Source organism: Emydura macquarii, unplaced genomic scaffold, assembly GCF_026122565.2.
Source record: "Emydura macquarii macquarii isolate MOO-44397 ecotype Brisbane River unplaced genomic scaffold, CSIRO-AGI_Emac_v2 contig_3122, whole genome shotgun sequence".
In the NCBI taxonomy this organism is placed as follows: domain Eukaryota; kingdom Metazoa; phylum Chordata; order Testudines; family Chelidae; genus Emydura; species Emydura macquarii.
In genome coordinates this window covers 4,988,250-5,013,870 of record NW_027133259.1, presented here as the reverse complement: position 1 = coordinate 5,013,870, position 25,621 = coordinate 4,988,250, and the positions used below count along the sequence as shown (strand labels likewise).

Genomic DNA, 25,621 nt, shown 5'->3' with positions numbered 1-25,621 from the left:
AAAATTTCCTCACCTAACCTTCCCTTGCTAAAATTTAGGCCCATTACCTCTTAGCCTGTCTTCAGTGGAGAAGGAGAACAATTTATCACCCTCCTCTTTTTATAACCTTTTACATACTTCAAAATTATTATTATTATGTCGCCCCTCAGTCTTCTCTTCTTCAGACTAAACACACCTAATTTTACAATCTTTCCTCAAAGGTAATGTTTTCTAGACCTTTAATCATTTTTGTTGCTCTCCTCTGGACTTTTTCCAATTTGTCCACATCTTTCCCAAAGTGCAGTGCCCAGAACTGGACTTAGCACTCCAGCTAAGGCCTTCTCAGTGCGGAGTAGAGTGGAAGAATTACTTCTCGTGTCTTGCTTACAACACTCCCACTAATACATCCTAGTATGATGCTCACTTTTTTGGCAGCAGCATTGCATTGTTGACTCATATTGAGTTTGTAATCTGCTATAACCCCCAGATCCTTTTCTGCACTGCTGCTTCCTAGGCAGTCATTTGTATTTGAACAATTGATTGTTCCTTCCTAAGTGTAGTAGTTTGCATTTGTCCTCATTGAACTTCATCCTATTTATTTCAAACCACTTCTCCAGTTTGTCAAGATCATTTTGAATTATAATCCCCTCCTCCAAAGCACTTGCAATCCTACCCAGCTTGGTATCATCTGCAAATATTATAAATATACTCTCTATGCTATTATCCCAATCATTTATGAAGATACAGAATAGAACTGGACCCATGACAGATCCCTGCGGGACCCCACTCAATATGCCATTGTGAACCCTTAATAACTAATTTCAAAGTAGTTTTCCAACTGGTTGTGCACCCACCTTATAGCAGGTTTCTCTAGAGTCTATTTCATAAGATCATGTGAGACTACCAAATGCCTTAACTAAAGTAGTTCTATTTGTTTTCCCCCTATCTATGTAGGACTAGGTAGGGATAGGACTTGCCTGGTTTGCTAAACATTACCATTGTTGAACACAACTGTGAGCAATCCTGTTCGATCATACAGTGCTGACCATGGCTTATCAGTCAAGATCAAACCTATTCAGAATTGTGTCAGTGAATCCTGATTAAAGCAATAACACTAAACATGATTCATACTAGCGTGCTCTGACTACTAAGCCATGGCTAGCATCTAACTCAATGGTTCGCGATCAAATTGCGATGTAGACATGTCCATAGCGAGAACGAATGGAAGCTCTTCTGCTTTAATTCCCTGTGTTACCCAAACTCCACTGCGAGAGCAAGGCATGTAAAGTACATGACTAAAGCTGCCTGGAAGGAATGAGCCTGTGCTGAGTAACTAATGTACCTTGAGGTGACTCAACGTCACAGGGCATAATTTTCTAAATATAAAACCCACTGAATCCTCTTAGATTTATTTTAATTTAAAATAAGGCTTAGAGGAGGGCTATGCCCCTCCTCTTTCTCTGAGGGAGAGAACATAAAAACACGACCACACAGCCTGGATGTGCCAGCCTGGAAGATTTTAGGTTCACATAACTTAGGCTTTAACTGTCCGCCTCCCCCAAAAAACTGGGAATAATGAACAAGACTCCAGGGCTGTGGCTAAGCTGCACAGAGGGAAGGTTACAGTTGCAGGGGTGACATGCAGCTTGCCTTTACACTCCCCTGATCTTGGCTCCCTCCACTGCCCTTGAGCAGCCCAGGGGCCAAAAATGCTTCCAAGCATTGGTATGGGATAGGGGTATCTCTGGTCCTCTTGCAGGAATGAGGGGCAGTGGCATAAGTCCCTATGGGTATAGCTACATCTGGAACTGGGCAGGGAGTGTGATTCCAAGCTCATGTAGACACACTTGCAGTAGTTAAGCTGAGTTACAGCCAGTATGGGGTAGTGATGACAAAATGATGTGAATTCTTCAAATAAGGACGCACAACCAGTCCTTACATTTCCTTCTGTCCTGCAGAAGATTTCCAGAGCTGTTAAGTGCTCTTGAATGGCATTCCCCTTAACTCTGGTAAACAAATGGTCTCCTTCAGGAGAGAAGGCATTGTAAAGTTCGGCCGGGGGACGGGCCGAGTCATTTTGATGGGAGGCGCCTGCTCTCGTGCCTCATAGGGCAATCTACCGCCAGGCGCTACTGCCCAAAATGGAAAAAAAAAGAAAAGAAAGTGGATTGTGGTGAGCGGTTTGGGAACGTGGCAGAGCTGATTTAGCGTGTCCACCTGGCAGCCTCAGCCTGTATGGCTCCAATAGGGTGGCCGTTTTAATTGGCCCTTCCCCAGCAGGGCCTGAGGTCGTGAAAACCTGCCTGTGCTCCCCTAGGATGAATCGCCTCTGGGGAACAGCTCCCTCTTCTGGTATAAGCAGGTGGGGTGGGTGTGAAGATCTTGAACTATTTTTGGGGTGCATTTACACGGCATGCTTTTTTTGGCAGCATGTAGTGTATGCACCCTTGAAGGCCCCCTCCCATCTCCCCCAGCCCAGGTATAAATAGCAGTGCAGATGGTGAGGCAGGGCGTGAGCAAGTAAAGCAGAGACCTGCCTGAAGGGTGGGGGTATGTACTTGAGAAAATACCTTACATGGCTCTCTACCTGCCCAAGCTGCGCCTCCCTGTCTACGCTGCTTTTTTTAGTAGTGTAGTGTCCTCCTGCCTCCCCGATGATGGAGCCTTTCCCTGGAAAACACTCCAGCAGCAGGGAAAGTCTCTGGCTGCAGGGAGGCAACAGGAAAAGGCTCAGTCTTTCCCCATTGCCAGAGGCTTTCATCACTGCGGTGAAAGACTCTGGCCGTAGGGAGCTGCTGAAGCCTTTCCCAGCTGCCTTGTCTAGGGTAGAGCCTTTTCATTGACACATGTAGCTGCACGCTACAGTGTGGACACAGCCTGCTTTCCACTGAGGTGTGTGGCTATCTGTACACTACACGCAACCAAAAGTGGTGTGTAACGTAGATGTAGCTTTAGACTCTGTCCTGGGGTCGTACTGGTGCTGGGCTGGTCCCTAGCATGCATGAAGGCAGGTTGAAGGCCATCCTAGTCTACACTCATTGCCAAGGGCCCCAGGAGGACATTTTGGCACCTGAGGATCAGCTTAGCATAAGGAAAGCTCCTCTGTGCTCCCTTTTCCCTGGCCACGTCCTGCAAGGAAGGAGTCCCCTACACAGACCAAATCTTCCGATGGTTCTAAGCTGGCATTAGGCTGTCTTCATGCTGCCAGTGCGATGTAAAGCTGCCCTGTGTTGCAGCAGGATCAGGGTCGTGATCTCCCTAGTGATGAGGATGGATGGGCTGGTGATTAGGGCAGTAGTGTGGAACTCGCAAGACCTGTGTTCAATTCCTTGCTCTACCACAGACTTCCTGGTGTAACTTAGGGCATGCCGCATAAAGCTAGATCCTCAAAGATATTCAATGGAAGTTAGGAGCCTAAATATCTTTGAGGATCTGGGTCTTAGCCTGTTTGTGCTGGCCCCACCTCACAGAGATGTTGTGAGGATGCCTGCATTAAAGATTGTGAGGTGCTCAGATACCATGGTGTTGGGGAGACTGCCTAAGGCAGACAGTTGTCATACAATTGTGGCTTGTGATTTCCCTGCGCTTCTAGTTTCCATGTGGCATTTCTCTTACAGTGAGAGCCATTGGCACCATTGAATGAGCCAATGGTGTACTGCCACAGGAACCTGATCCTGTAAGCTCACAACTACACAAAACCTGCTGGGTGTCACCGCTATACATTACAGCGTCAGAGGAAGTGCAAGGGAATTCTGTTACAACGTGGGAGGAACGCTGTGTGTTAGAGAAACTGAACTGTGTACATGGTGAAGGGGCCCTGCTCCATTACAAAGTCAGCCAAAGTCTCTCCGAACTGTATCCCCGTGTGAAGAGAACAGGTTAGGTTACAAGGTCAATAGAAGTCAGCTGGATGAACATAGCAAGGGGAAGGGGACGGATAACATTACCGTGTCAGCAGGAGTTCATAAGAATGGTTGTACCTTGTGATGGGGATGAAGAATCCCTCCTGCAAAGTTTAACAGCAGGAGGTCTGATAGGTCCCTCTACCAGTGCAATAGGAAGAGGATTTTGTATTGCAATTTAAAGCAGGATGATATGTTACAAGCCTCTAGAACAAATCCTCAGCCCAGCACATAGCCTGAGGAGATGGGCTGGGCTCTGGGGTGGTGTGGGGAACAAGAAATCCTCCTCCTGGGATCAGCTGCAGAACTGACCTGTAGTACTAGTGCTACTGCAGCACTAAAACTGCACTAGTCCCCGTGGTCCCACTGTGCTCCATCTCCAAGGGAAGATTGGAGCATAGGTGTAGAAGCTGATTCAGCATCCCTGCCAGCGCGCCCCCCCTCCCGCCCTTTTTGAATGGAGATATGCAGGATGCCTCTGTGGAGGTGAACTTGGAAACTTTAGTAATGGCAGCTGCATAAAACCATATGCTCAGCTGATATAAACTGGCATAGCTCCATTGGAGTCAGTGGAACGTCACCAGTTTTACATCTGCTGCGCATCTGGGGAATAGTATGGAAGGATTCTACATCAAACAAGGGATGCACAAAACCTACCACATTCTTCCTGCTCCCCAATACTGTCTCCTCTTGAACATGTGAATGGCACAGTTTCTTTTGCCAGAGGCACTCTGCACCAGCAGAGGAAAGGGCAGAACTTGTCCCTTAATCCATTCAGCTCTTTTGGGAAGTGCGGCATAGAAAGAAGTCGCATTAAGATGGAAGTGTTTAGGACCAGATCCTCAACTGGTGTAAATCAGCTTCACTGAGTTCAGGTTGTGATGCTGCCCCTCAAACGGCTAACAACCAATAAGGGTCTTGCACTTCTTGCAGCAGTGATGCATAGTGGATGAAAAACTAAGTCATCTTAATTTTCTCCTGGATAAAATTAAAAAAGATGCGCCAAAGCGTGGAGACCTACAGGCATGCACTTGGCAAAGGGTCTTGAACTGCATGCCCAGAACACTTATCGTTCCTGAGCTATACAGTGCTAGAGCAAGCCTGCGCTGTGTGTCTGAGCGTTTGGTTATTTTCACTTATTGCCGTGTTAAAAGGGCTATTTCACATTAGACCAGAAATCCGTTAGACTAATATTAACACTGCGGTAGTAAAGGGCTCCATGTTGCCATAGAAATCATAGAGCATTTAGCACCATGGGGACATACAAAGACTCTTTTCTTTCACCGAGGAAATCCCACAGGCTTCTATACGAAGTATCACGACATGTTAAATTAAAAAGGAAACGTCTACTACCCATTTATGCTGGTAACGTTACACAGAAGCGTTCCTTCTGATCATAACAGAAGCACTAGGTGTCTTCTGCAAGTGGAGGTGAAGCGCTACAGCAGATTAGCAAATGAGCCTTTTATCACTGAAGACCTAAGATTAGATTCCATGTAGGTGACAAATGCGGGAGGTCTCATCCCCAGTTCTGTTTGTTAACAATCCTCCAAAATTGGGCATGATTGGCAGTCCCTGATCATGGGAGGCCCAGGACTGAAATAGCTGGGCTCAGGTCAGGACTGAGGTAATAACAATCTTTCATTCCTAGGCGCCTATGTCTATGGACCATTGGATGCCTTAGCAAATTAAGCTAAAAGTATCACTTGCAATAACTGGGCAACATGGCTGAGTAAAGCTCTGAGCAGGAACCAGGTCTGAGGGTTCCTCTCACCCTTTCCCCACGCCAAAACGACGCACTCATACTAAAATGAGAAATGACTGGACCTGATTCTGCCTTCACTTAGACTAATTTTACCCAATTGACTTCCATGGAATTACTCCCCATTTTCATGGGTATAAAGGCTTGTCTCGATGAACAGTTAGTGCACAACAAGCGGGGCTGGAAATGTTCAGTGCAGTAGCGGGCCACACACTGACCACCCATGTGGACGCTATTACTGCCACTGATCTACTCCGTTTTGAAATGGAAGTAGGTCAACACACTGAGTAGCCTAACGTGCGTTGGGGAACTGCTGGTGTGTGGTGATAGGGTTCACACAGCCAGTTAGTGTGTGGCATGCTAGTGTGCTGTAGATTTACAGCCCCATTTCCCATATACAAACTCTTTGTCTAGCCAAGATTTAAGGGAGTTCAGAATAGGAACCATTGATTCTTGCCCTTGGTTTTGTCACCAATGTACTTTTGCATCTTTTTAGGGGTTGAAAATTTCACAGCCCTGGTCCCTCGATGGAGAAGGCCCTGCCTTGTGTCCTTGGTACCATGGGACCAAGAAACAGTTCCAGCCCCAGTTATATCTATTGCTGCACGAGGGCACAAGGCAACAACCGCTGCTCACTCAAGTATTCCGGTCCTAAACTGTTTGTGATCTTCAGTGCTAATGGTTAGCCCTTGAATTTCACTATTAAAATTTTGCTATATTCACTATATAGGAAGCTAATGCAAATTGCAGAGCATCTGTAGTGTGGTGTAAGGGACCAGGCATCAAATGGCAGATACGAGGTGTATTAGCTGGGCTGTAGGTCCAGTCGGAGGTGCCATGGGGGCTGTGTAACAAGAAATGGAGATACTGCCGTTCAGGACTGAGGTGAGCTGGCAGAGTTGCCTGGATGCTTACACAGCACCTGCAAATCCTGAACCTGGCTCAAACCAATGATACCCGTCCATGACTTTTTATGAGTTCTAAATTTACCACCAGCTTAAAGAGTCTGTAGTAATTCAGTGTCAAATTTCTCCTGCCTCTCAGAACACATCAGTGTCCTATTCCATTTTTATGCTTTAAACCTCTCACCCCAATGACTTTGCTGTGTAGCCGTGGAGGGCGAAGTCTTGACCCAGGGGAGCAGGACGCTGCATCTTTATTAAATGCTTTATTTGTTGACGTGAACAGGCTGGGATGTCAGCTCAGCAGAAATTTCTTACTGCTGTTCCCAGCTTCCACTTCCACAGCACCTGCCAGGTGGAAAGACAGGTGGGCGACCAACTAATCTGGTTTGCTCAACATCTATGGCCATTCTGTGCCTGCAGGCCAAATGCAAACCTGGTGGAAGTGGGCGCACTCCATTGACTTCACGGGAAGTGAGCCTGCTTCCATGAAACTGAACTATCATCGTAGCTTGCATGACTGAAACCTGAGGGGGTGGTGGGGAGTGAAATCTGCAGTTATACCAAGAGCACACATTTGTACTCTGCGGACTACTGCCTTTGAATTAACTCATTTCTGTTACGGTGGTTGGTTGTTATTTGTATTACCATTGCACCTAGGAGCCCCAGTCATGGACCAGGACCCCATTGCTTTACATGCTGTACAAACAGAACAAAAAAGGACAGTCCCTTCCCCCAAGAGTTTACAATCGAGGTGTAAGACAAGACACAACAGACTGATACAGACAGACAGGGACTACGAAGAGAAACAGTGAGATAACATTGGTCAGAATGATGGGCAGTGGAGTGTGTATCTGCACACAGGGGAGTATGAATGTGTATGTATTTGTATTATGTATTTATATCCAAATAGCAATCAGCCTTACAAGTAATATTTTCTTTGGACAGGCAAGTAAATTATTGGACTTTTTTCATTATAATTATCTACTTTATAATAAACAGTGGGTAAACAAATAGTTTTGCTAGGGCTGGTAAATTTTCCCCACTACTTTATAAAGCTGATGTGTTGGTGTACATGTATTTTGAGATGGTGGTGTTTTTTACACGTACAATGCAGTGTCTGCCTATACGCTTAATACAATAGCTGGGCAGTCTGTCTTTTCCAGGATGTTACTGTGCAAGATTGTAAAGCTGATCCTTCAGAGAAAAAGAGATCCTCATAAGAAACATTTGGTGACATCCTGACTACCAGTAGATAAACAAGGGCTGAGTTTACGATCTAAGATAGGTGTCACTCTGGCACTGTCTTTCATTTGCAACATACCACTCTGCCTGTTGACAAGCTCCTTTCCCAGAGTTATGTTTAGTTTATACTGGCCCTTCCCCAGGAGCTAAGCTCCTAACAGAAGGACAACTTCCTATCTTGTCCCTCTTGTTGTGGCCTATGACTATCCAGAACACAGGCATACGTCTAGACTGGTACAGCTTGTTCAGTGTCACTTAAGTTTCATGTTGTAAACATCTGAGGAATGTTTCTTTCTTAAGACATTTACAAAGAGGAGCCTTTGTGTTTTTGGCGGCTGGACGTGTGAGCGGAGATGAGGTAGGGGCCAAATGCTGGGTTGAGAACCAGGAGGTCCTGGAGAGAGATGTTTTGGTATTGCGGTTCAATCAGAGGCCAGATGCAGAGAGATCTAAGATCTATTTCTAGCTCTGACAGAGACTTCCTGTGTGACCTTGGACAAGGCATCAGACTCAGTGCCTGAGTTCCCCCGTCTGTACAGTGGAGACAGAGATACTTGCCTACCTCACAGCATTACTGAGGATTGATGTGTGGTTTTTTACTCAGAGGAAGGGCTAATGTAAAAACGGCATCTCCTTACTGAAGAGATCTTCTCCCGGTGTGTGTTCGGAGTCAGATCTGCTTGCCTGCAGACTAAAATACATTTTCACTATGCCTCGTCTCTCTGCAGAAACAACCCAGCTCAGGGAGATGGAGCTGGATTCTGCTCCTTCTTCGAGTACTTGCTCGTGTCCATTCCACTGTAGGTGTGTGCACGCCTCCGTGCACGGCTACCGGAACTTTTTTCTCCTTAGCAGGTCCCATAGGGCCGGCTCTGGCGCCCCCTGGAGTTCCACGCACATGCCGCGGTATATGAGGCGCTGCCGGCCCTACGCTCCCTCAGTTCCTTCTTTCCGCCCATGATGGTTACTGGAACTGCCTGTGCTTGCCCTGCAAGTGCTTAATTCCCCTTGTTTTGAACTTTAAGCAATGATTTTTTGTTTTAATTCGTTAGCTAGCTTAATAACTGTTGTTAGTGGTAGTTAGAGACCTTGAGGTACTCTAGCTGAGACTTTACTGGGAGCGGGTATGCTCCGGTCTCATGGCTTCAAGCCGTGTGCTTCCAGAGGGAAGGCTTTCCCGCAAAGTGACCAGTCTGATACAGACAGACAGATTCCCTTTGGGGAAACCCCCCCTCCAGATGGTCGTAGATGCCCTTAGTGGGCGCAGCGACCACTCATGGTGAGGAAGAGTGACCCCTTGACACGGTCTACTCCGGCCTTCTGGAAAGGTGGCCTTCCTGGGGGGGTTTACCTCGGCAAGGATGGTCTCCAGGATCAGGGCTCTGACCTCGGAGCTCCCCCCTCATACTGTAGTCTATAAGATAAGTTTCAGTTGAGACCGCACCAGGCCTTCCGGCCCAGAGTGGTTTCCCACTTTCATTGTGACCAACATATATTCTTCCTATGTCTTCCCCGAACCACACGGTTCGGAGGAGAAGAGAAGGCGGCACTCGTTAAAAACGGGATGGGGCCCTGGCTTCTACACCAGATGTCCGAGGCCATTCCGGAGTGCGATGCAGCTCTTCGTCGCAGCAGCCGACTGGATGAAAGGTTCACCGGTCTCCGCCTGGCGCATTTTTCCTTGTGAATAACTTCCTGCATCGCATTCGACGACGAGCAGGTGAAAGAACCGCTTCCGGGCGCCACCACAGCTCACTCAACAGAGCTCAAGCTCCATCTACAGCCTTCCTAGCGGAAGTGCCAGGGAAGGGCAGCTGCAGAACAGCTGCCAGGCTGGCGGCACAGACCTTCACGTCCCACCACGCCTCTGTCCAATGGGCGCGGGAAGACGTGGGCTTCAGCGGAGCTGTCTGCAGGCAGCTCACCGCTAACTCCTGCCCACCTCCAAAGGTATTGCTTGTTAGTCACCTATAGTGGAATGGACGTGAGCAAGCAATCAAAGAAGAAAACAAGGTTACTTACCAGTAACTGATGTGCTTTGAGATGTGTTGCTCATGTCCATTCCACAACCCACCCTCCGTCTCCACCGCCGGAGTGGGCGGAAAGAAGGGACTGAGGGGATATAGGGCCGGCAGCATGTGTGCGGGACTCCAGAGGGTGCTAGAGCTGTCCCTACGGGATCTGCGAAAGGGAAAAAAGTTCTGGTAGCCGTGCATGGAGGCGTGCACACACCTATAGTGGAATGGACATGAGCAATACATCTTGAAGAACATCAGTTACTGGTAAGTAACCTTGTTTTACTGTGCATCATCAAATATTTCAATTTTTTCAGGGTTTTTTTTTTTTTTTTTACTGAAACAATTTGGCAAACTCAAAACTGTTTGAAATCCATTCAAATGTTTTGGTGTTGCCAAATCTGCATTTTTAGCAAAAAGAAATTGAAAAACTTCACCCAGCTCTGCTGGGAGCCAATAGGTCTGGGTTCTATCACCAACTTGGCTACTAACTTGGTGTGTTGTCTTGAGCAATCCCCTAACTTCTCATTGAAGGAAGTTAATAATACTGACCTAACTTTTATACAGCAAGCTGGGATCCAGTACGATCAATTATTAACATGACTTACATGCCTTTATCTAAAGGTAAACAGACCTCTTAGGTCATCTAGTCCAGCCACCTGCCTGTGAGGGATTCTAAGTATGGTATTATCACCAGAGATTTGCCCAGTCCCATTTTAAGTGTGCAAAGTGCTGGGAATTCCATCACTTCCAACGAGAGATTGATTGTCCTGCAATCTAAGAGTTCACAATATCGTATCCTATCAATTAATCTGACATTATTTCTCCGAGATAGAAACGTGTAGCTCAGTTCTCCACTGCCTTGCACTTCGTGTAGTGATTTACATCTATGCACAGTGAGTGTAAACCACTATCAAATCATGAGGGTGGTGCTCTCCTCCCTCTCCTTCGCACAAGTGTAAAAGACGGTACAAGGCAGTGGAGAATTTGGCCCATAACCAACAAATCAGATGCCAAAGGGTAAAATGTTCAAGAGTATATAGGTGATTTAGGAACATAAATCCCATTTCTAGAACTAACTTACGATCAGATTTTTAAAAGGTATTTAAAAGGGTATAGAGTTCGACCCCTGGATTTTGAGCTCTTGGTACCTAGTGAGATTCTCAAAAGTGCCCATCTGCATCTTTAAGAACCTAAATACCTTTACCAATTTGGTCTCTTAGGAGCTTAAGTCCTATTGACTTTCAGTTAAACTCAGACTCCTAAGCAGAGCTGGTTGGAATTTTTTTGACAAAATGTTTTCATTGGAAAATGCTTTTCATCAAAACTGAAACTTTTCACGGCACCAGATTGGTTTTGATGAATGATTGGACTCAAAGCTTTGACCAAGGTTCAAAATTGTCAAAACAGAATGTGTCAATATTTTCAACATGAAAAAGTCTGATTTGAAACAACTTTGGATTTCAAAATTTAAAGCTTATTACGGGTTTAAAAGCATAATAATGGGCAAAAATCAAAAGGAAACATTTAGATTGACCTGAATCAACATTATTTTTTCTTATTTTTGGTTCACAAAAATTTGCAAATTCAACTTTTCATCCCGATTCAAGATAGAGAAAATATTTTGATATCTCAAAAACATCTGTGGGATGAGAACACCATCTTTTCCCCAGCTCAACTCTTAAGTGCCTAGACTATTTTTGAAAATGTTTCTTAGCTTGTTATATTGTTTAGATAGTTTTGAACAGTTTATCTCAAAAATCTCACAGGACTCATCAACAAAATATCTTCTGGCCAAATTGGATTCTTATTTGTTTAAGGTCAGATAGTATTCAGCATGGAACAACATAATGCAAAGCATCTCAAGGCAGACACTCCCAACGTTAATGCATTAATGCTTTAGCAGGATCTACATGTTTGTCTTCTTCATTATCACCACAATACTTTGCACTTCAAGAGCAATTTAATGATAAAGCATCACACACATTTTGAGATCATTATAATTTCCAATATTATGGATGGGGAAACTGAGGTACAGAGGTGAGGTGTTTTGCCCAAGGCTAATCAGCTACTTTGTGGCAAAGCTGGGCTTATTGTACTGGAGAGTGATTCTATCTGATCTTTCCTCTGAGCATCATAAAATGCTTTACAAACGTTTATGAACTAGAAAGCAAGTCTACTCTGAAAAGTGACTCAGATTGGCATCGTGGGGCTCCATGTTTATTGTCTGTGTGACTCTAAAGCCAAGTAAAAAAGATGATGTTGCTAATTGCCAGTCCTGCCAACTCAGACTGGGATCTGCGAGTCAAACTAGGCTTTCTTCTTGCATATCATCATCTGTCAAAGGTTTTAGAGCTTAGATTCTGCCCTTGCTGACACCTGTACAATACTGTTGCCCCTCTCCCCTGCATTGGCTCTGACGGGTGGAACTGATCAGTCCTGCAAAAGGAACCTAGTAAACAATTCAGGTCAGACTAGATGTTCACGATGGTCCCTTCTGGCCTCAAAGCCTATGAGTCTGAGACCCTCAGCTGGTGCCAGCCTGTGTACATCAGCTGAGGATCTGGCCTTGTATGGAGACCTAATCTGTTTACATGAAGATGTCCTTCCCCAGGCCAAAGAATTTGTTATTTTTGGACTAGAGAACGGACACTTCTGTACTTGCTACATATTTATTGCTGTGTTTACAGCAAACTACTGATCATCAGGCTACTGAGGAAGTCTTAAAAAACCTCTCCACTGGTGTTTGCATTCTTTAACCAGACCAGAGTGAGCACAGAGAATGCTGACATTGCGTTGCAAGAGTCTCATTCTTCTCCTGGAATTAGAAGCTGATTAGCTTGCCAGGGTCATTTTGTTCCCTGACTCTTCTACACACACAGAATATGCAGGTACAGAATGGTGCCAAGGATGTTTAGACTTTGATGCTCTCTAGAGAAGATTTCCTTTTGTGCCCCACAGTTACAGCAGCAGATCCTCAGCTGTGTAAGACAGCATGTCTCCACTGACTTAAATGGCGCTATGGTGATTTACACCAGCAGAGGATCTGGCCCCATAGCTTTGTTTATTCGGTATAAATTATTCAAAATGAAAATGCAACACACTAAAATACGACTAGAAGGGTGCTTAATTTCAAAAGACACAGCTACTGTGTGGGGGGAGCTCTATTAAACACCGACGCACCAGATAACGACTGTTCTAAATCACACTCACGCTGGTGTAAATCAGAAACAACTCAGCTGAAGTTCAGTGAAGCTGCACCAGTTCCAAACTAGTGTGAGTGAGATCAGAATCTTTAGAATGGCCCTGGTGATGAAATTAGAAATCTCAAATGAATACCTGGGGCTAGATTCTCAGCTGGAGCTAAGCCAACTTAGACCTGCTGAGTACATGACTCTTAATTTATATTCAGTCAGGTTAACTGCTGTATGCGATTGTGGGAGGAATGTTTAAGAAAGTTTTGTTCTGTATTTGCACTAGCGCAAAAGGGCCCCACTCCCTAACTGAGTCTCCTAAGTGCTACTGCAATACAAATTATTATAAATTAATTATAAGTGAGCTTTCATATACTGGAGACGAAATTCTGCTCTGAGCTTGGCTCTGTGGTTTTTGATTCCCTCCCTGTATATAAAGGTGTATGGGACTTCCATGCATGTAAGAAGAGCAGAATTTGGAAGTTGATCTCTGTTGCATAGATCTTGGAGCAGCGTTTTCCCACTAGGTGCCATATTGTGTGTGACCATTGCCCAGTGGTTAGAGCATTGGGCTGGGTTTGTGGTCTCATGAGATCTGACTTTCCACTGCCTTGCATAGTCACTTACACCTGAACCTAACTGGATAGAAACTAATGTCTCAATCCTACAAACACTTACATCTGAGTAACTTTAAATGATCAGTCTTCTGGATTTAAATGGAACTCTTCAAATGCCTAAAGTTACTCATGTGCATAAGGGTTTGGTGGCTAAAATTTCTCTCATGAACATTTTAGGCCCCAGTATTTGATTATTCTACACTTGGTATTTCTGTCTTTTCTAATTTTAAATTAAAGGATTATGTAAGAGACTTCTTTGGAAATGCTACTTATGTGTGCTGTTTGTTGTACCACTGACAGGGTGAATTGTGTTTTGCTGAATATATAAAACATCACAGCCCTCTAGTGGTAGAAAATAAAAATGTATGAACATGCTACTGCTGTAACTGGTCCTGATGGTTATTCCACTCTTTTTAAAAATATTGTACATCACTCTCTGTTAGTGGTTGGGACTGATATTTTAATTGCTTGGATAAATGGAAATTAAAACCAAATAGAAAATGATGTGTGGAACAGTAAAGAATCAGTTCTTCAATGATTTTGTGAGGTGGACAAATATCCTTAAAGGTTAAGGATGAACCAAAGAGATCTTCACTTCTAACCTAAATCAGATGAGAATTTAGGGCTCCCTGGATGGATTTATGTAATATCTCTGCTGCCTAATCTCTCCTAAACTCTGTATATCACAGGGGAGTAGAAATATAGCTGAAGTACCCAAAGGAAGAAATTGAGGGAGTGAAAAAAGCACTAATACAGTTCAGTAAATTTCAGACTGGATTAAGTGTGAATGTACTAATCAAATCCATCTCTAAACAAAGCAAGTATGCATAATTTGGAATACAGGACTAAAATATATGCAGTCTTGAACAAGTAAATAGTAGCAGCAACAGGACCACTTAACACACATTCAGTGCCTTTAATTCAAGGACTTAATTGTTCTGTACAAACATTAGTCAATTAAAACCTCGCAACACCCTGGATGGTAAGTATTATCCCCATTTTACAGAGTTAAGATCAATTAAAAGAGATCCCATAAAGCCAAATGCAAAGTGGCTCACATACACAGGAATAATCAAAAGCAAGGTGTAATAAGGGTATAACTGGCTAGGCTGAAGTACTGCAGAGTAGGGACTGTGGTTAATAGTGGATGGTACATTCCTGAATCAACAGCACCGCACTGTTGCAACAAAAAACCCAAATGCCATATTGGGCAGCATTAATAGGAGTCTCATGTAAAACAAGTGAGGTTGGTATTTTGCTCTTCTTGGCACTCAGGCCGCGGTCGGAGAATTGAGTTCAGTTCTGGTCACCACGTTTCAAAGAAGATGCAGACACATTGTACAGCGTTCAGAGGAGAGCCATTACATTGATAAATGTTTTGGAAATTAAGACCTGGGAGGGCGGGAGAAGTGAATGGGGCCTGGTCATTGTGGACAACAGACAGCGGAGAGAGAAACACAATAAAAATCTGTACATAAGGGGTTGTTATAAAGAGGACAGGGATCAATTAGCCAGTGATACCAGAACAAAGAGATGAGCATATATTGCAGCAGGGAAAACATGGCTGAATATGATGAGAAGCGTTGCCTGTCAAATTCACTGTGAGAGTAAGTAGGTGCTATTGCCTTGACGGCAGCTATGTGACCTTCTTCAGCTTCACTTCTGCCACTTATGTTGACCACCTATACCAATGGTGAATTTGGCTTTAAAACTCAAGGAAGTGTCCAGGTAATGGAACAAGCTGTAAGGGAGATGGGAAAGGCCTCATTGGAAGAGATATTCAAGATGGATGGTCAAATTCAGAAGGGTTGTGCAGGATGGTCTAAGTTAGAATCACTGATATTCAGATTCCCGTTGACATACTTACATCCACTTACCACTGAGTAAGGAAATCTTGAAGCTGGAGTCATTTACGTGTCAAGTAGGTATAAAGGGGTAACCTGCTTAGACATTCTTAAACCCTCCTGTTTGTTTTTCTTGTTTCTCTCCTCTTTTCTAGACTCTTTCTACATTTATCCTTACCTCTATGTTCAGACACCACTTGTAGTAGAATGGATGAGGGTCCTATTGCAATAGCAGGGGATGAAATACCTGCCTTACTGGAGGTCCCTTCCAACCCAATGTATTCTGTGTGAGAGTGTGGGGAAACTGCCTTACCATTTAAAAAAACATCCTGATATACTGGGATGCTTCCTCAACTCAGTTCCATTCCTTGTGCTGCAGGCACCATGCTATCTTTGTTATGCCAACTCACAACAACTTTTTAAACATCTAGCTGTATATCTGTAGAATACATCTGTATCATTCAGATATTTGAGTGCCAAAAAAAAAAAAAAAAAAGGATAAAAAGTTGTTGGAGACGTGCTTAAATACTCACGTCTGCTGTGTAAACAAATACTCTATGAATACAACTGGCAGCATGTTCCAGCCCTCTATGTTGTCCAACTTTTATGGCTGACTTCTGAATGGCACAGAGGGAATACATTTAGCACAAGATCTGTGTGGCAAACCTCAGCTCCAATATTCTGCTTGTTTTGCATATAGGGAACTCTGTGGAAGTGGTTCTTTGGTACTGAATGGGCTGGGAGAGGGAGGATGGGCAGTAATTCTATTAAGAGACGATCTAAGGAAAATGCAGTGTCCCCCTTGGGAAAAGACTTCCCTAGTTCTCTGCTAGCACAGAATGAATTCCATTGTTGAATTGCCAGCTTCCCAGAATATTATTGTGGGCACTAGAATGTGATAATATGTCCTTGCTTTATACAGTGACAGCAGTTGTTTGGCTGAGCTACGAGCGCAGCTAAGAGCTGCTAGGGAAAAGGACCAAGCGATAGGGACATGAAATACCACGAATGTGAGTTGGAGGACAAATGAAATGGTTATTAGGCTTCTGGCAGGGAAAAGCCACCCGAAGAGCTCACTGTAAATATACCCAAAGAACAAGCCAGGCTGGCAATGCTCCTCTTCTATTTATATGGTTTCTACATGTACATCTTTAGTTCTCCCTTTGCAAGGAGAGGGCGGGAGAAAACATTTATGCCCGTGCTTTCCCCTCACCTGCTATTTTAATTTAGGGTTTGTTATTAGAGTTGGTCAGGAATTTTTTGACTAAATCTTTCTTCATTGGAAAATGCCAATTGATCAAAACCAAAACTTTTTGCAGGACTGTATCAGGTTTGACAACATTTTCATCAGGAAGGTTTCTTGGGCCTGAGATGGAATTTCTAGCCAAATTGGAAGAGAGAGAGAGAGAGAGTGTGTAGGGGGGGAATCTCTATCAATTTTCCCTATTGGAGCTGTTCCACTTTGTATAAATAGACAGACAAGCTAGGTGAGGTAATATCTGTTGTTGGACCAACTTCTGTTGGTGAAAGAGACAAGCTTCATTAAAGGATTTAAAGAGACTATTCTTCAGCTCTGTGGAGCTTGAAAGCTTGTATCTCGTAGCTGTGTTGGCCCCAGGATATGAGAGCACTACAAATATTCCTTGGGCTAGATAGAGAGAGACTGACATTTATTGACCAGTGGTTAGTGTTAGGACACATGCCTAGTATGTGGTGAATCAGAGAGAGCAGAAATTTGAACGTGGGTCTCCCACAGCCCAGTTGTGTCCTATCCACCTGCCTATTGGCTATTCTGGTTGGGGTGTCTCTTTGACCCCCACCCTCTCCAGTCTTGGTTTTATCCCAATGCAGAACCAAAACAAATAGTGAAACCTCAAAGTTTTTTGTGAAACAGAATTCCAGTTTTCTGGCCAGCCCCACTTGTTTTGGCCACTGGGTCCTGAGACAGAGCTTCAGTCAGAGTATTATATTAGTCTGAGTGCAGATGCACTGGGAACTTATCAAAGGTATGTGGTCTCTTGTATAGGGCACTGGATTGAGAATCAAGAGATCTAGAGTTCCAATTCTGGCTCTGTGTGACCTTGGGCAAGTCACTTTGCCTTTCTGTGCCTCTGTTTCCCTTCTGTCTTGTCAATTTAAATTGTCAGCTCTTCCAGGACTATTTGTTGCTACATGTCCGTACAGTGCTTAGCACAAAAGAGCCCTCAAGTTGAAGCCTCTAGGCTCTTTTGTCACAGAAATAAATAATTTGAAATAGAAAACATGAACATTACTGAAATTGTGCCGGGGTCTACTGACAAATCTTAGTGGCTCCTGCAGGAGAAAATGAGGCCCCAAAGCCTAGCATGGACACTGTTAAAAAACACACGCTGAAAAGCACTCTTTGTGTAGCGCCAGCGGGAGTTGTCATTTGCAAGTACAGTCTGACAATGAATCTCGTGAGTTAAAGGGGAGCTGAACTAGCAGCCAGCAATCCCTATTAATGAACAGTCTCGCACTGTACAATGCCCGGAACCCTAGAGGAGGTGGGATACACTTGACTACAGGGCCTAGGCGCCTCCAGTTCTCTCCGTCCCGACGACCAGTAGCCAGTTCTCAACTGTCTCTTTACTCCCAAGGTCCAGTCCACAACTCCGAGGGTCTGGTCCCGCTGAGAATCTCAGCTCCAGGTCTTTGGTCTCCTCATTGCTTTGGGCTCCCTGGATTTAGTCCCCCTTAGCTCCCCAGATTCATGAAGTTGTAAAAAACTAACATTTTCTGGCAGCTCAGCGGCTTGGTTTTTAATTTCTCCTCCTTGCCAATGTATCGGGCATGAACCTGTTATTTGCCAGATCTCCAGTTTCTAACAAGCAGCAGACACTGCAAGTAGCTTTACTGAGGTATCCCTGCTACTTGACACTCTTGGGGTGTGGGTGCTGAATGGTGCAGGGGGTGAAAACTAGGTAACAGGGCCTTTCACTTCTAAAGTTACCAGTTTCAATCTGGCTTTGGAGCAACAGTGATCAGAAGTCATGCTGAGTTGCCAACTGGTCAGTAGCCTTTGTGAAATGTGTTGGGTTTTTTTCAGCTAGGTCCTACTGGACTGGCATTCGTCATCTTCTTCTTTTTCAGACTACTGTAATACAAATAATAATGTAGAGATCCTGACTAAAACTGAGGCCCCATTGTGCAAACACATAATGAGAGACAGACAGACTTCCTGCCCTAAAGTGCTGATAAGCTAAACAGGCAAGACAGATTGTGATGCTCTGCACCTCCGTGTTCACCCTTATAGTGTAATTGTGCATTGCTTAATGCAAAGTAGGTCATATAAGAAGTTTTTGGAATGCTCATGACGTACTGAGCATTACAGTTATAATATGTTTGTTGCAATGTCAGATGTATGGTTATGAGGCTTCACTATGTAATATTCCCAAAGATGTGTCCTCATGGCTTGAAACAGATCCAGACAAAACTCTCCAGGAGCAGAGGGGCAGTTTGCACCCCATTAAGGTGTGTATAGAACAAACCCAGCGCAGCATTCCAGGAACAAAGGACTGGCCTAGGCATTAACAAAGAACCAATTGGATTCTTTCTTACCTTGGCCAGTTTGGAACCACGATGAGGTAATGCTCGCTGACTCAGGACATAGATGGAACCATACAAGGACAGTGTTTGTCACCTGACCCTGTGGGATTCCGGGGGGCGAGGGTGGAGGATAAAGGCAAAGCCCCAGGGAGGAGAAGGAAAATTTTAAAAAGGGAAGACATTTGCCATGCTCTATGTCTCCCACCTCCATCTACAAACACCACCAAGCAATTGAAATGCTGACCAAAGGGGAGAGCCTGGCTGAAGGGAAACCAGCCAGCCTGTGGTGAGAAACGCACATGTTTGTAAGGTTGTTGAAAGAGTTAAGCTTAGTTTAGAATGAGTTTTGCTTTTGTTTTCTCTTGACCAAATCTGAATTGCTATCCTTTGAATAAGGAATAATAATGAATAATAATGAATAATCCTTTGAATAAGGAATAATAATGCTGGTGCATATTAACTTTTTTGTTAAATTGATGATTTTTTATGAGTTTACATTGTTCAGTGGGCAGCAGGAAACTCCTAGAGTTGCTTCTGGGATTAGGGGTAGTGGCTGAGGTCATTCTGTTGCATAATCCAAAGAGAGGCTGGCTAGATGTACTTGGTCACTCAGTTAGGGTCAACTTGCTGGCTGGAGACTGTGTGTGAACAACCTAGGAGTGGGGGTTCTCACAGCAGAGCAGGGTAAAGCAGGCTGCAGGAGTAGGGGATTGGGGGTGACTCAACCATGCACTGGTCCAGATTGCACTTGGGGAACATCACACAGACAAAGGGTGGGAGGGGAAACTGAGGCACAGAGAAGTGAAGTGATTTGCCCAAGGTCAAAAAGATCAGTGGCAGTGCTAGGAATATAACTCATGTCTCCCATTCAAAATTAGCTGAATATGATTGACCTTACATTATTTTAAAAATATTACTCAGTAACCTTCACAACACCCTTGTGAGGTAGGTAAGTAGTAGTATCTCTATTTTACTGATAGGGAAACTGAGGCACATCCACAACAGTATTTAGGTATCTATCTCCCATGAATTTCAAGCACCTGAATACCTTTGAGGATCTGGAGCAGAGAGGTTAGCTGACTTACCAAAGGCACACAGTGAGTCAGTAACAGAAAACAGGAAGTAATAAACACAAGGAATAGAATCCAGGTGCTCAGATTCCCAGTCCCCTGCTTCAACTGCTAGACTTCACTGGCACTGACAAGAACAGGGAAAAGTTGTCATTCATTTGTGACTCTTTTTTTGTTTTTCCGGTGGAGCAGAGATTTCTAAAACAGAACAGAATGAGATTTCAGTGCTTTTCATAGTTACTCAAATTTTATTGATAGTTGTTTGTCTCTTAAAATCCACCTGAAAAATATCACTCCATTTTTGTACACCTTTAAAAATGTGCAGGAGCTGAGAATTGCACATTAACATAACAAAATAAGTGTTTAAATTATGGTTCTGGAGGAAATTGTATTGTTGCAAAAACATCTATTATTTAGTTACCAGTTGCTGAAAGAAGACTCATCAAAGCAGCTGTTGTTTATTTCTGTCATTAGCAATTGAATCCTGATGTGATTATGAAAGAGTGTGCTAAAGTGAGATTACTTAACTCTACTGCACACTTTCCAGAATATTTCTGACAATTTCTTTCAGTTGTGCTTAGCAAAAGTTTATGAAAATAGGCATTAAAACAGTTAAAAGCATTCCATGTAATATTCACTTATTTACACAAGTCTCATGCATTCTTTATCGACCTATACCACTAAGGACCTAATCCAACTCTGACTGAAGTCATTGGAAAGACTTCCACTGGCTTAAGTGGGAGTTAGGTCAGACTCTAAAAGAGCTATTCTACCGCAACTATTTGTTGGCCAGTGTTAGCAGTAGCACACTGGACTAATACAGTGGTTTGACCCCTCTGGAGAACTTGGTTTAGATTCTAGTTAGGTTGCAGTGAATTTAATGACCTCATTCAAGTTCTCAGTGGACACTGGTCCATGTAAACTTGGGAGGATTAACACATCTGATCAGATGAAATCACTGCTGCAAGTTAGGACAACTGTGTTCTCAGTGCTTATTTTGTCATGAAAGAGATTCCAGGGCTCAAGCAATGTTTTTTTACTTTCATAACTGACGCGGCAAGCCCAGATGTGCTGGGGCTATGAACAGTCCAGCCTAGAGGTGCCAGGATTCAGCCCTGGCACAAATTAAGCATGCCGTTTTCTGACCGAGTGTTTGGCCAGACTTTCTGCTGGTGTAAATCAGCATAGTTCTATTGACTTCAGTGAAATTACGCCGCTTTACACCAGCTGGAGATCTGTCCCATTTTACAGAGATTCCTTCTTTCCAGTGACTGCTATAATTACTTCATTTTCACAACCACCCAGGGCACCTGAGCAACTTCAGAACTTTAAAAGACAACACATTTGCTTCATCTCTAAACTTGTCTTCAGCTGCTGCTCTTGAAAACAAGCGGGAAATGAGGTAGCGTTGTTGTTTAAGTGACGTTAAATTAGCCAACGAATATGAGGAGAGGTTTTATGGATTCCCACCCTTCCCCCCCCCCCAAGAGCTCAAGCATCCAAACTTCAAAAATGAAATTAATCAATTAATGTGCAAATTAAGAACTGTGAGCAGGTGCCTTTCCCAAAATGCCCTGAAAATACAGTAGGTAAATTCCAATGTCACCTCCTTCCTGGAGTATGGATTAACAAACAAAACAACCTCACTTAAAATAACAAAGGTCCACTCAAACCTTTTCCTAGGTGTGGCTGCTCCTATGGTTCCTCCCTAATGACTGCTCAGCCCATATCCTAGATCTTCCTCCCTGGAGAATGACTCCATTTCCCTTATATTCTCTCTGAGTCAGCAGAACCAACTTTATTCTTTCCTGACAGTGTCAGCATCTGTTAGCAGGGGAGGGTATTTCAGACAGTTATAGGAGCTCATATAATGTCCTAATTTTCATATTTCTAAAATGAAGTAGAAAATTAGCTTATATGTTTTTGCTCTTCAGAGTGGTTTGTGGGTGCTCTCACCACTTTCTGTGCTGTTGCCATCTGATTTGGACTTGTAACTTGTGGAGATGGAAAAGCCCATTTAACAAATCCTCACTGGGGGGAGAAGGCGCACTGCAAGAGTGCTCCCAACAGTACATTTTCCAGAGCTTGGCCCGATCTAGTCTCCCCACCCCTCTCCGTCCCTCATGGTTTGAAAAGCGGCCTCATCATGCCCCTGAGGTATTCCTGGTTCTCACATGAAGACTTGGCATCGTTCCCAGGCATGAGGCCGGGGGTCAGAGGTTCATTCCAGTGGAAGCCCAGCCCAGTTCAACCTTTGTTTTCTCACCCGTGCTGGGTCTCTTAATCCGATAAAGCACGCGAGGAGCAGCAAGAGGGGGTGGGGGAGGGGAATGTGATGTAACTCCAGCCCAGGCCAAGTCAGAGACGGCCTTCAGCAAGGGTGGTGCTTGCGGCACACAGCCATTTGTGGGGGACACCGCGGCGGGGCCCTGCGTTCAGAGCATCTGTGTGGGAAGCCGGCAGAGGAGACACCTCCTGCTTCAGGTGAGGAGAAGGAAATGTGGCACGGTGCCTGCTTAACCGCACAGACGCCTGCAGCTTTTTCTGTTGCTATCTCTGGTGCGTATCAGGAGGGACTGGCAAGGTTTCTGCAGCCTAAGGACTTTCCTGGAAAAAGAGAGCAGTTAAAGTATCTCCCCTGGAAGGGTAAGTCTTCTCTGTGTAATGGGAATCTCTTTTACTTGGGGGTTGAGCACCCTATTTGGGAGAAAAGGAGCTGGCGCGTGTGTAAAGTGTGTGTGTGTGTTTATGTAATAAATATAAGCACACAGATCTCCTCCTAGGTTTGACTCAGAGCCAGCAATTAATCCCTTGACAGATCTCTGCTGGAGAATTCTGTCCAGGTGACGTGAGCGTGTACCTTTTGTGTCAGAATGTGTATACAAGTGACCATGTCAGAGAGTATCAAAGGGGGTGGGGTGGGGAGTAAGAACGACAAAGTGAAAGAGAGAGGAGGTGTGTGTGTGTGAGTGAGTGAGTGATTGCTATATGTGTGGGAGAGAGGAAGACCTTTGTGTATGTCTCAGAGTGTGATTGCTGTGCACATTTTAGAGTGTGATTGGGTGCATGTCAGATTGCATTTAGGTACTAATGTGTTAGGTGTGCTATAAACATGTAGGTAGGTAGGTTCTTTTCGCCAATGTAAATATGTAATGAGTCCATTGATTGTAGTGGTTTTACTCCAGATTTACAATCACATAAATGAGAACAGTATTTGGCCAATAGTGTCAGGCCTGGTCTATACCCAGTTTTTGTACTAGTATAGCTATATTAGTTAGGAGTGTTTTCCCACCCGCCCAAAATAATTACACTTGTACAACCCCTAGTATAGACACAGTTTACACCAGTATAAAGCACCATTCTGCTGATAGACCCACATCCATATTAGGGGGTGTTGTAGCTGTGGAATCCCCCTCCACAGATAAATAGCCGTGCTGGGAAAGCTGGCTCTGACCTTGGCGCCCTGATCAGCTGGAGATAAGCAAAAAGGAGAAGCTAGTCTCTCTACACCCTAACCACACCATTGATTGGCTAGAGAACTGGCAGAAAACCCTGTGCCTACTTGCTTCACCCAGTCCTCCTGTGACTGGGGGATGGGATTGCCATTTAAGAAGGGGCTGGTCAGACTACTGGAGAAGTCACTGGCTGCTACCGCTGCTGCAGGGACTGAGCAAGCTGAGAGCCGGGGACCAACCCAGGCAGGAGACTGAGTGTGGCTGCTCTGATCTGTTTGCAGCACACATGAAATCCAGTCAGAGCCTAAAGGGAAGGAGAACCTGATCAGTGACGGAGTGGCTGATGCTGGGACTGTGTGTGTTTGCTGATAAAGGGGACTGTAGCTGATAACGCTGATTGTTACTGATAACAGAGCTGGGAATGATTTCTGGGTGAATTTCTGCCTCCCCAAAGGCTGTAGGAGAGGTCTCCCTCACAAAGCCAGTGGTCGAATCTGTAACTACCAGTAAGGGGAGCCCTTAACACATACCACTTTAGCTATGCCAGTATAGTTAAAACAGTACCACTGTATAGAGAAGGACTCAAGAAGTCAATTTAATTCCTGGTGTGACCGGAGTTGAGATGAATCTGAGAGTCCAGTGAGTCTGTGACAAGTGTGTACATCTGAGCGTGTGTGCATGCATGCACGTACGTGTAAGGTTATGACTGTGTGTCTGTCCCAGAGCGACTATCGTGCCGTGCAAGCTAATGAAAAGGGATGCACTGATTCAGTGACCCCCGTCTGCATCCCCCTTCAAAGAGTACAACACCCTTTCTTCATCTCTTGGACCGTTTGCGTGCTTTCCCCTTCATTACCTTGGGACGAAAGCTCTAGTGTCCTGAGTACAGCTAGACAAAATATTTCAAATGTTGAAACTGTAACAAAATTTAGGGAAGGGGAGGGGGGAGCAAAAAAAATTAGACTAAATTTTCATGACATTTTTCCACCATATTTTTAAAATTAGTAATAGAGATGGTCAAAATTTTCAGCCTAATCTCCTCCTTAGAGAGTATTCCTGGCCTAGTGGATGGGGGAAGCTGTAGATGTGATATAGCTTGATTTTTAGTCAGGCTTTTCACAGAGTCCCATGTGATAGTCTCATAAGTAAACTAGGGAAATATGGTCCAGGTGAAAAATACTCAGAGGATTGTCAATGGTTCACTATCAAACTGGAGGGTTGTATCTAGATGGATTACCACAGGGTCAAACCTGGATCCAGCCCTAGTCAATACTTTCATTAAAATATTTTGAGTTTTTTAATAAAATTTGCAGCGATAAGACCAAGCTGGGAGGATAGGATTAGAATTCAAAACAAGCTTTACAAACTGGAGAATTGGTCTGAATTCAACAAGATGCAATTCAATAAAGATAAGTGTAAAACACTTCACTTCAGAAGGAAAAATCAAATGCCAAATACAAAATGGGGAATAACTGGCGAGGTGGTAGTACAGCTGAAAAGTATCTGATGATTATTCTTGACTCATACTCAATTTGAGATCCACGGTGTGAGGTAGTTGCTGAAGAGGTTAATTTTATTCTGGGTTATGTTAACAGGAATGTGGCGTGTAAAAACACAGACATTAATTGTACTGCTCTGTTCGGCGCTGAGTACTGTATCCAATTCTGGGTGCCACATTTTAAGAAAGATGTGGCTAAATTGGAGAAAGTCCAGAGGAGAGCAACAAAAATGATAAAAGGTTTAGAAAACCTGACTTGTGAGGAAATGTAAAAATACTGGGCATGTTTAGTCTTGAGAAAAGAAGACTGACCCAGTAACAGCCTTTACCATATTTGAAGACTATTATAAAGGTAATGGTGATCAGTTCTTCTCCAGATCTATTGAAGTTCGGACAAGAAATAATTGGCTTAATCTGAAGCAAGGGAGTTTAAAGTTAAGTATTGGGGAAAACGTTCTGACTATAAGAATAGCTGATCACTGAAATAGGCTTCCAAGGATGGTTGTGATGCAGGCACCTAGTTACACTGATGCAATAACAACATCCTCAATAATGCAAAGCCAAAGTCTAC

At 44.2% G+C, this 25,621-nt stretch overlaps 1 protein-coding gene across 2 annotated transcripts in view; it reads left to right on the top strand.

Annotated features, from left to right (window-relative positions):
- Nucleotides 1-25,621, top strand: part of LOC137141868 (very long chain fatty acid elongase 4-like) — a 41,772-nt gene that overhangs the window by 3,057 nt on the left and 13,094 nt on the right. Inside the window, exon 1 of one of the 2 annotated variants that reach the window (XM_067530966.1) lies at nucleotides 22,665-22,743. The exons of the other annotated variant lie outside the window; for it this stretch is intronic. The gene's annotated coding sequence lies outside the window, so the exon portion shown is untranslated. Of the gene's footprint in view, nucleotides 1-22,664; nucleotides 22,744-25,621 lie in introns of those variants that run through there. 2 annotated transcript variants of the gene reach the window in all.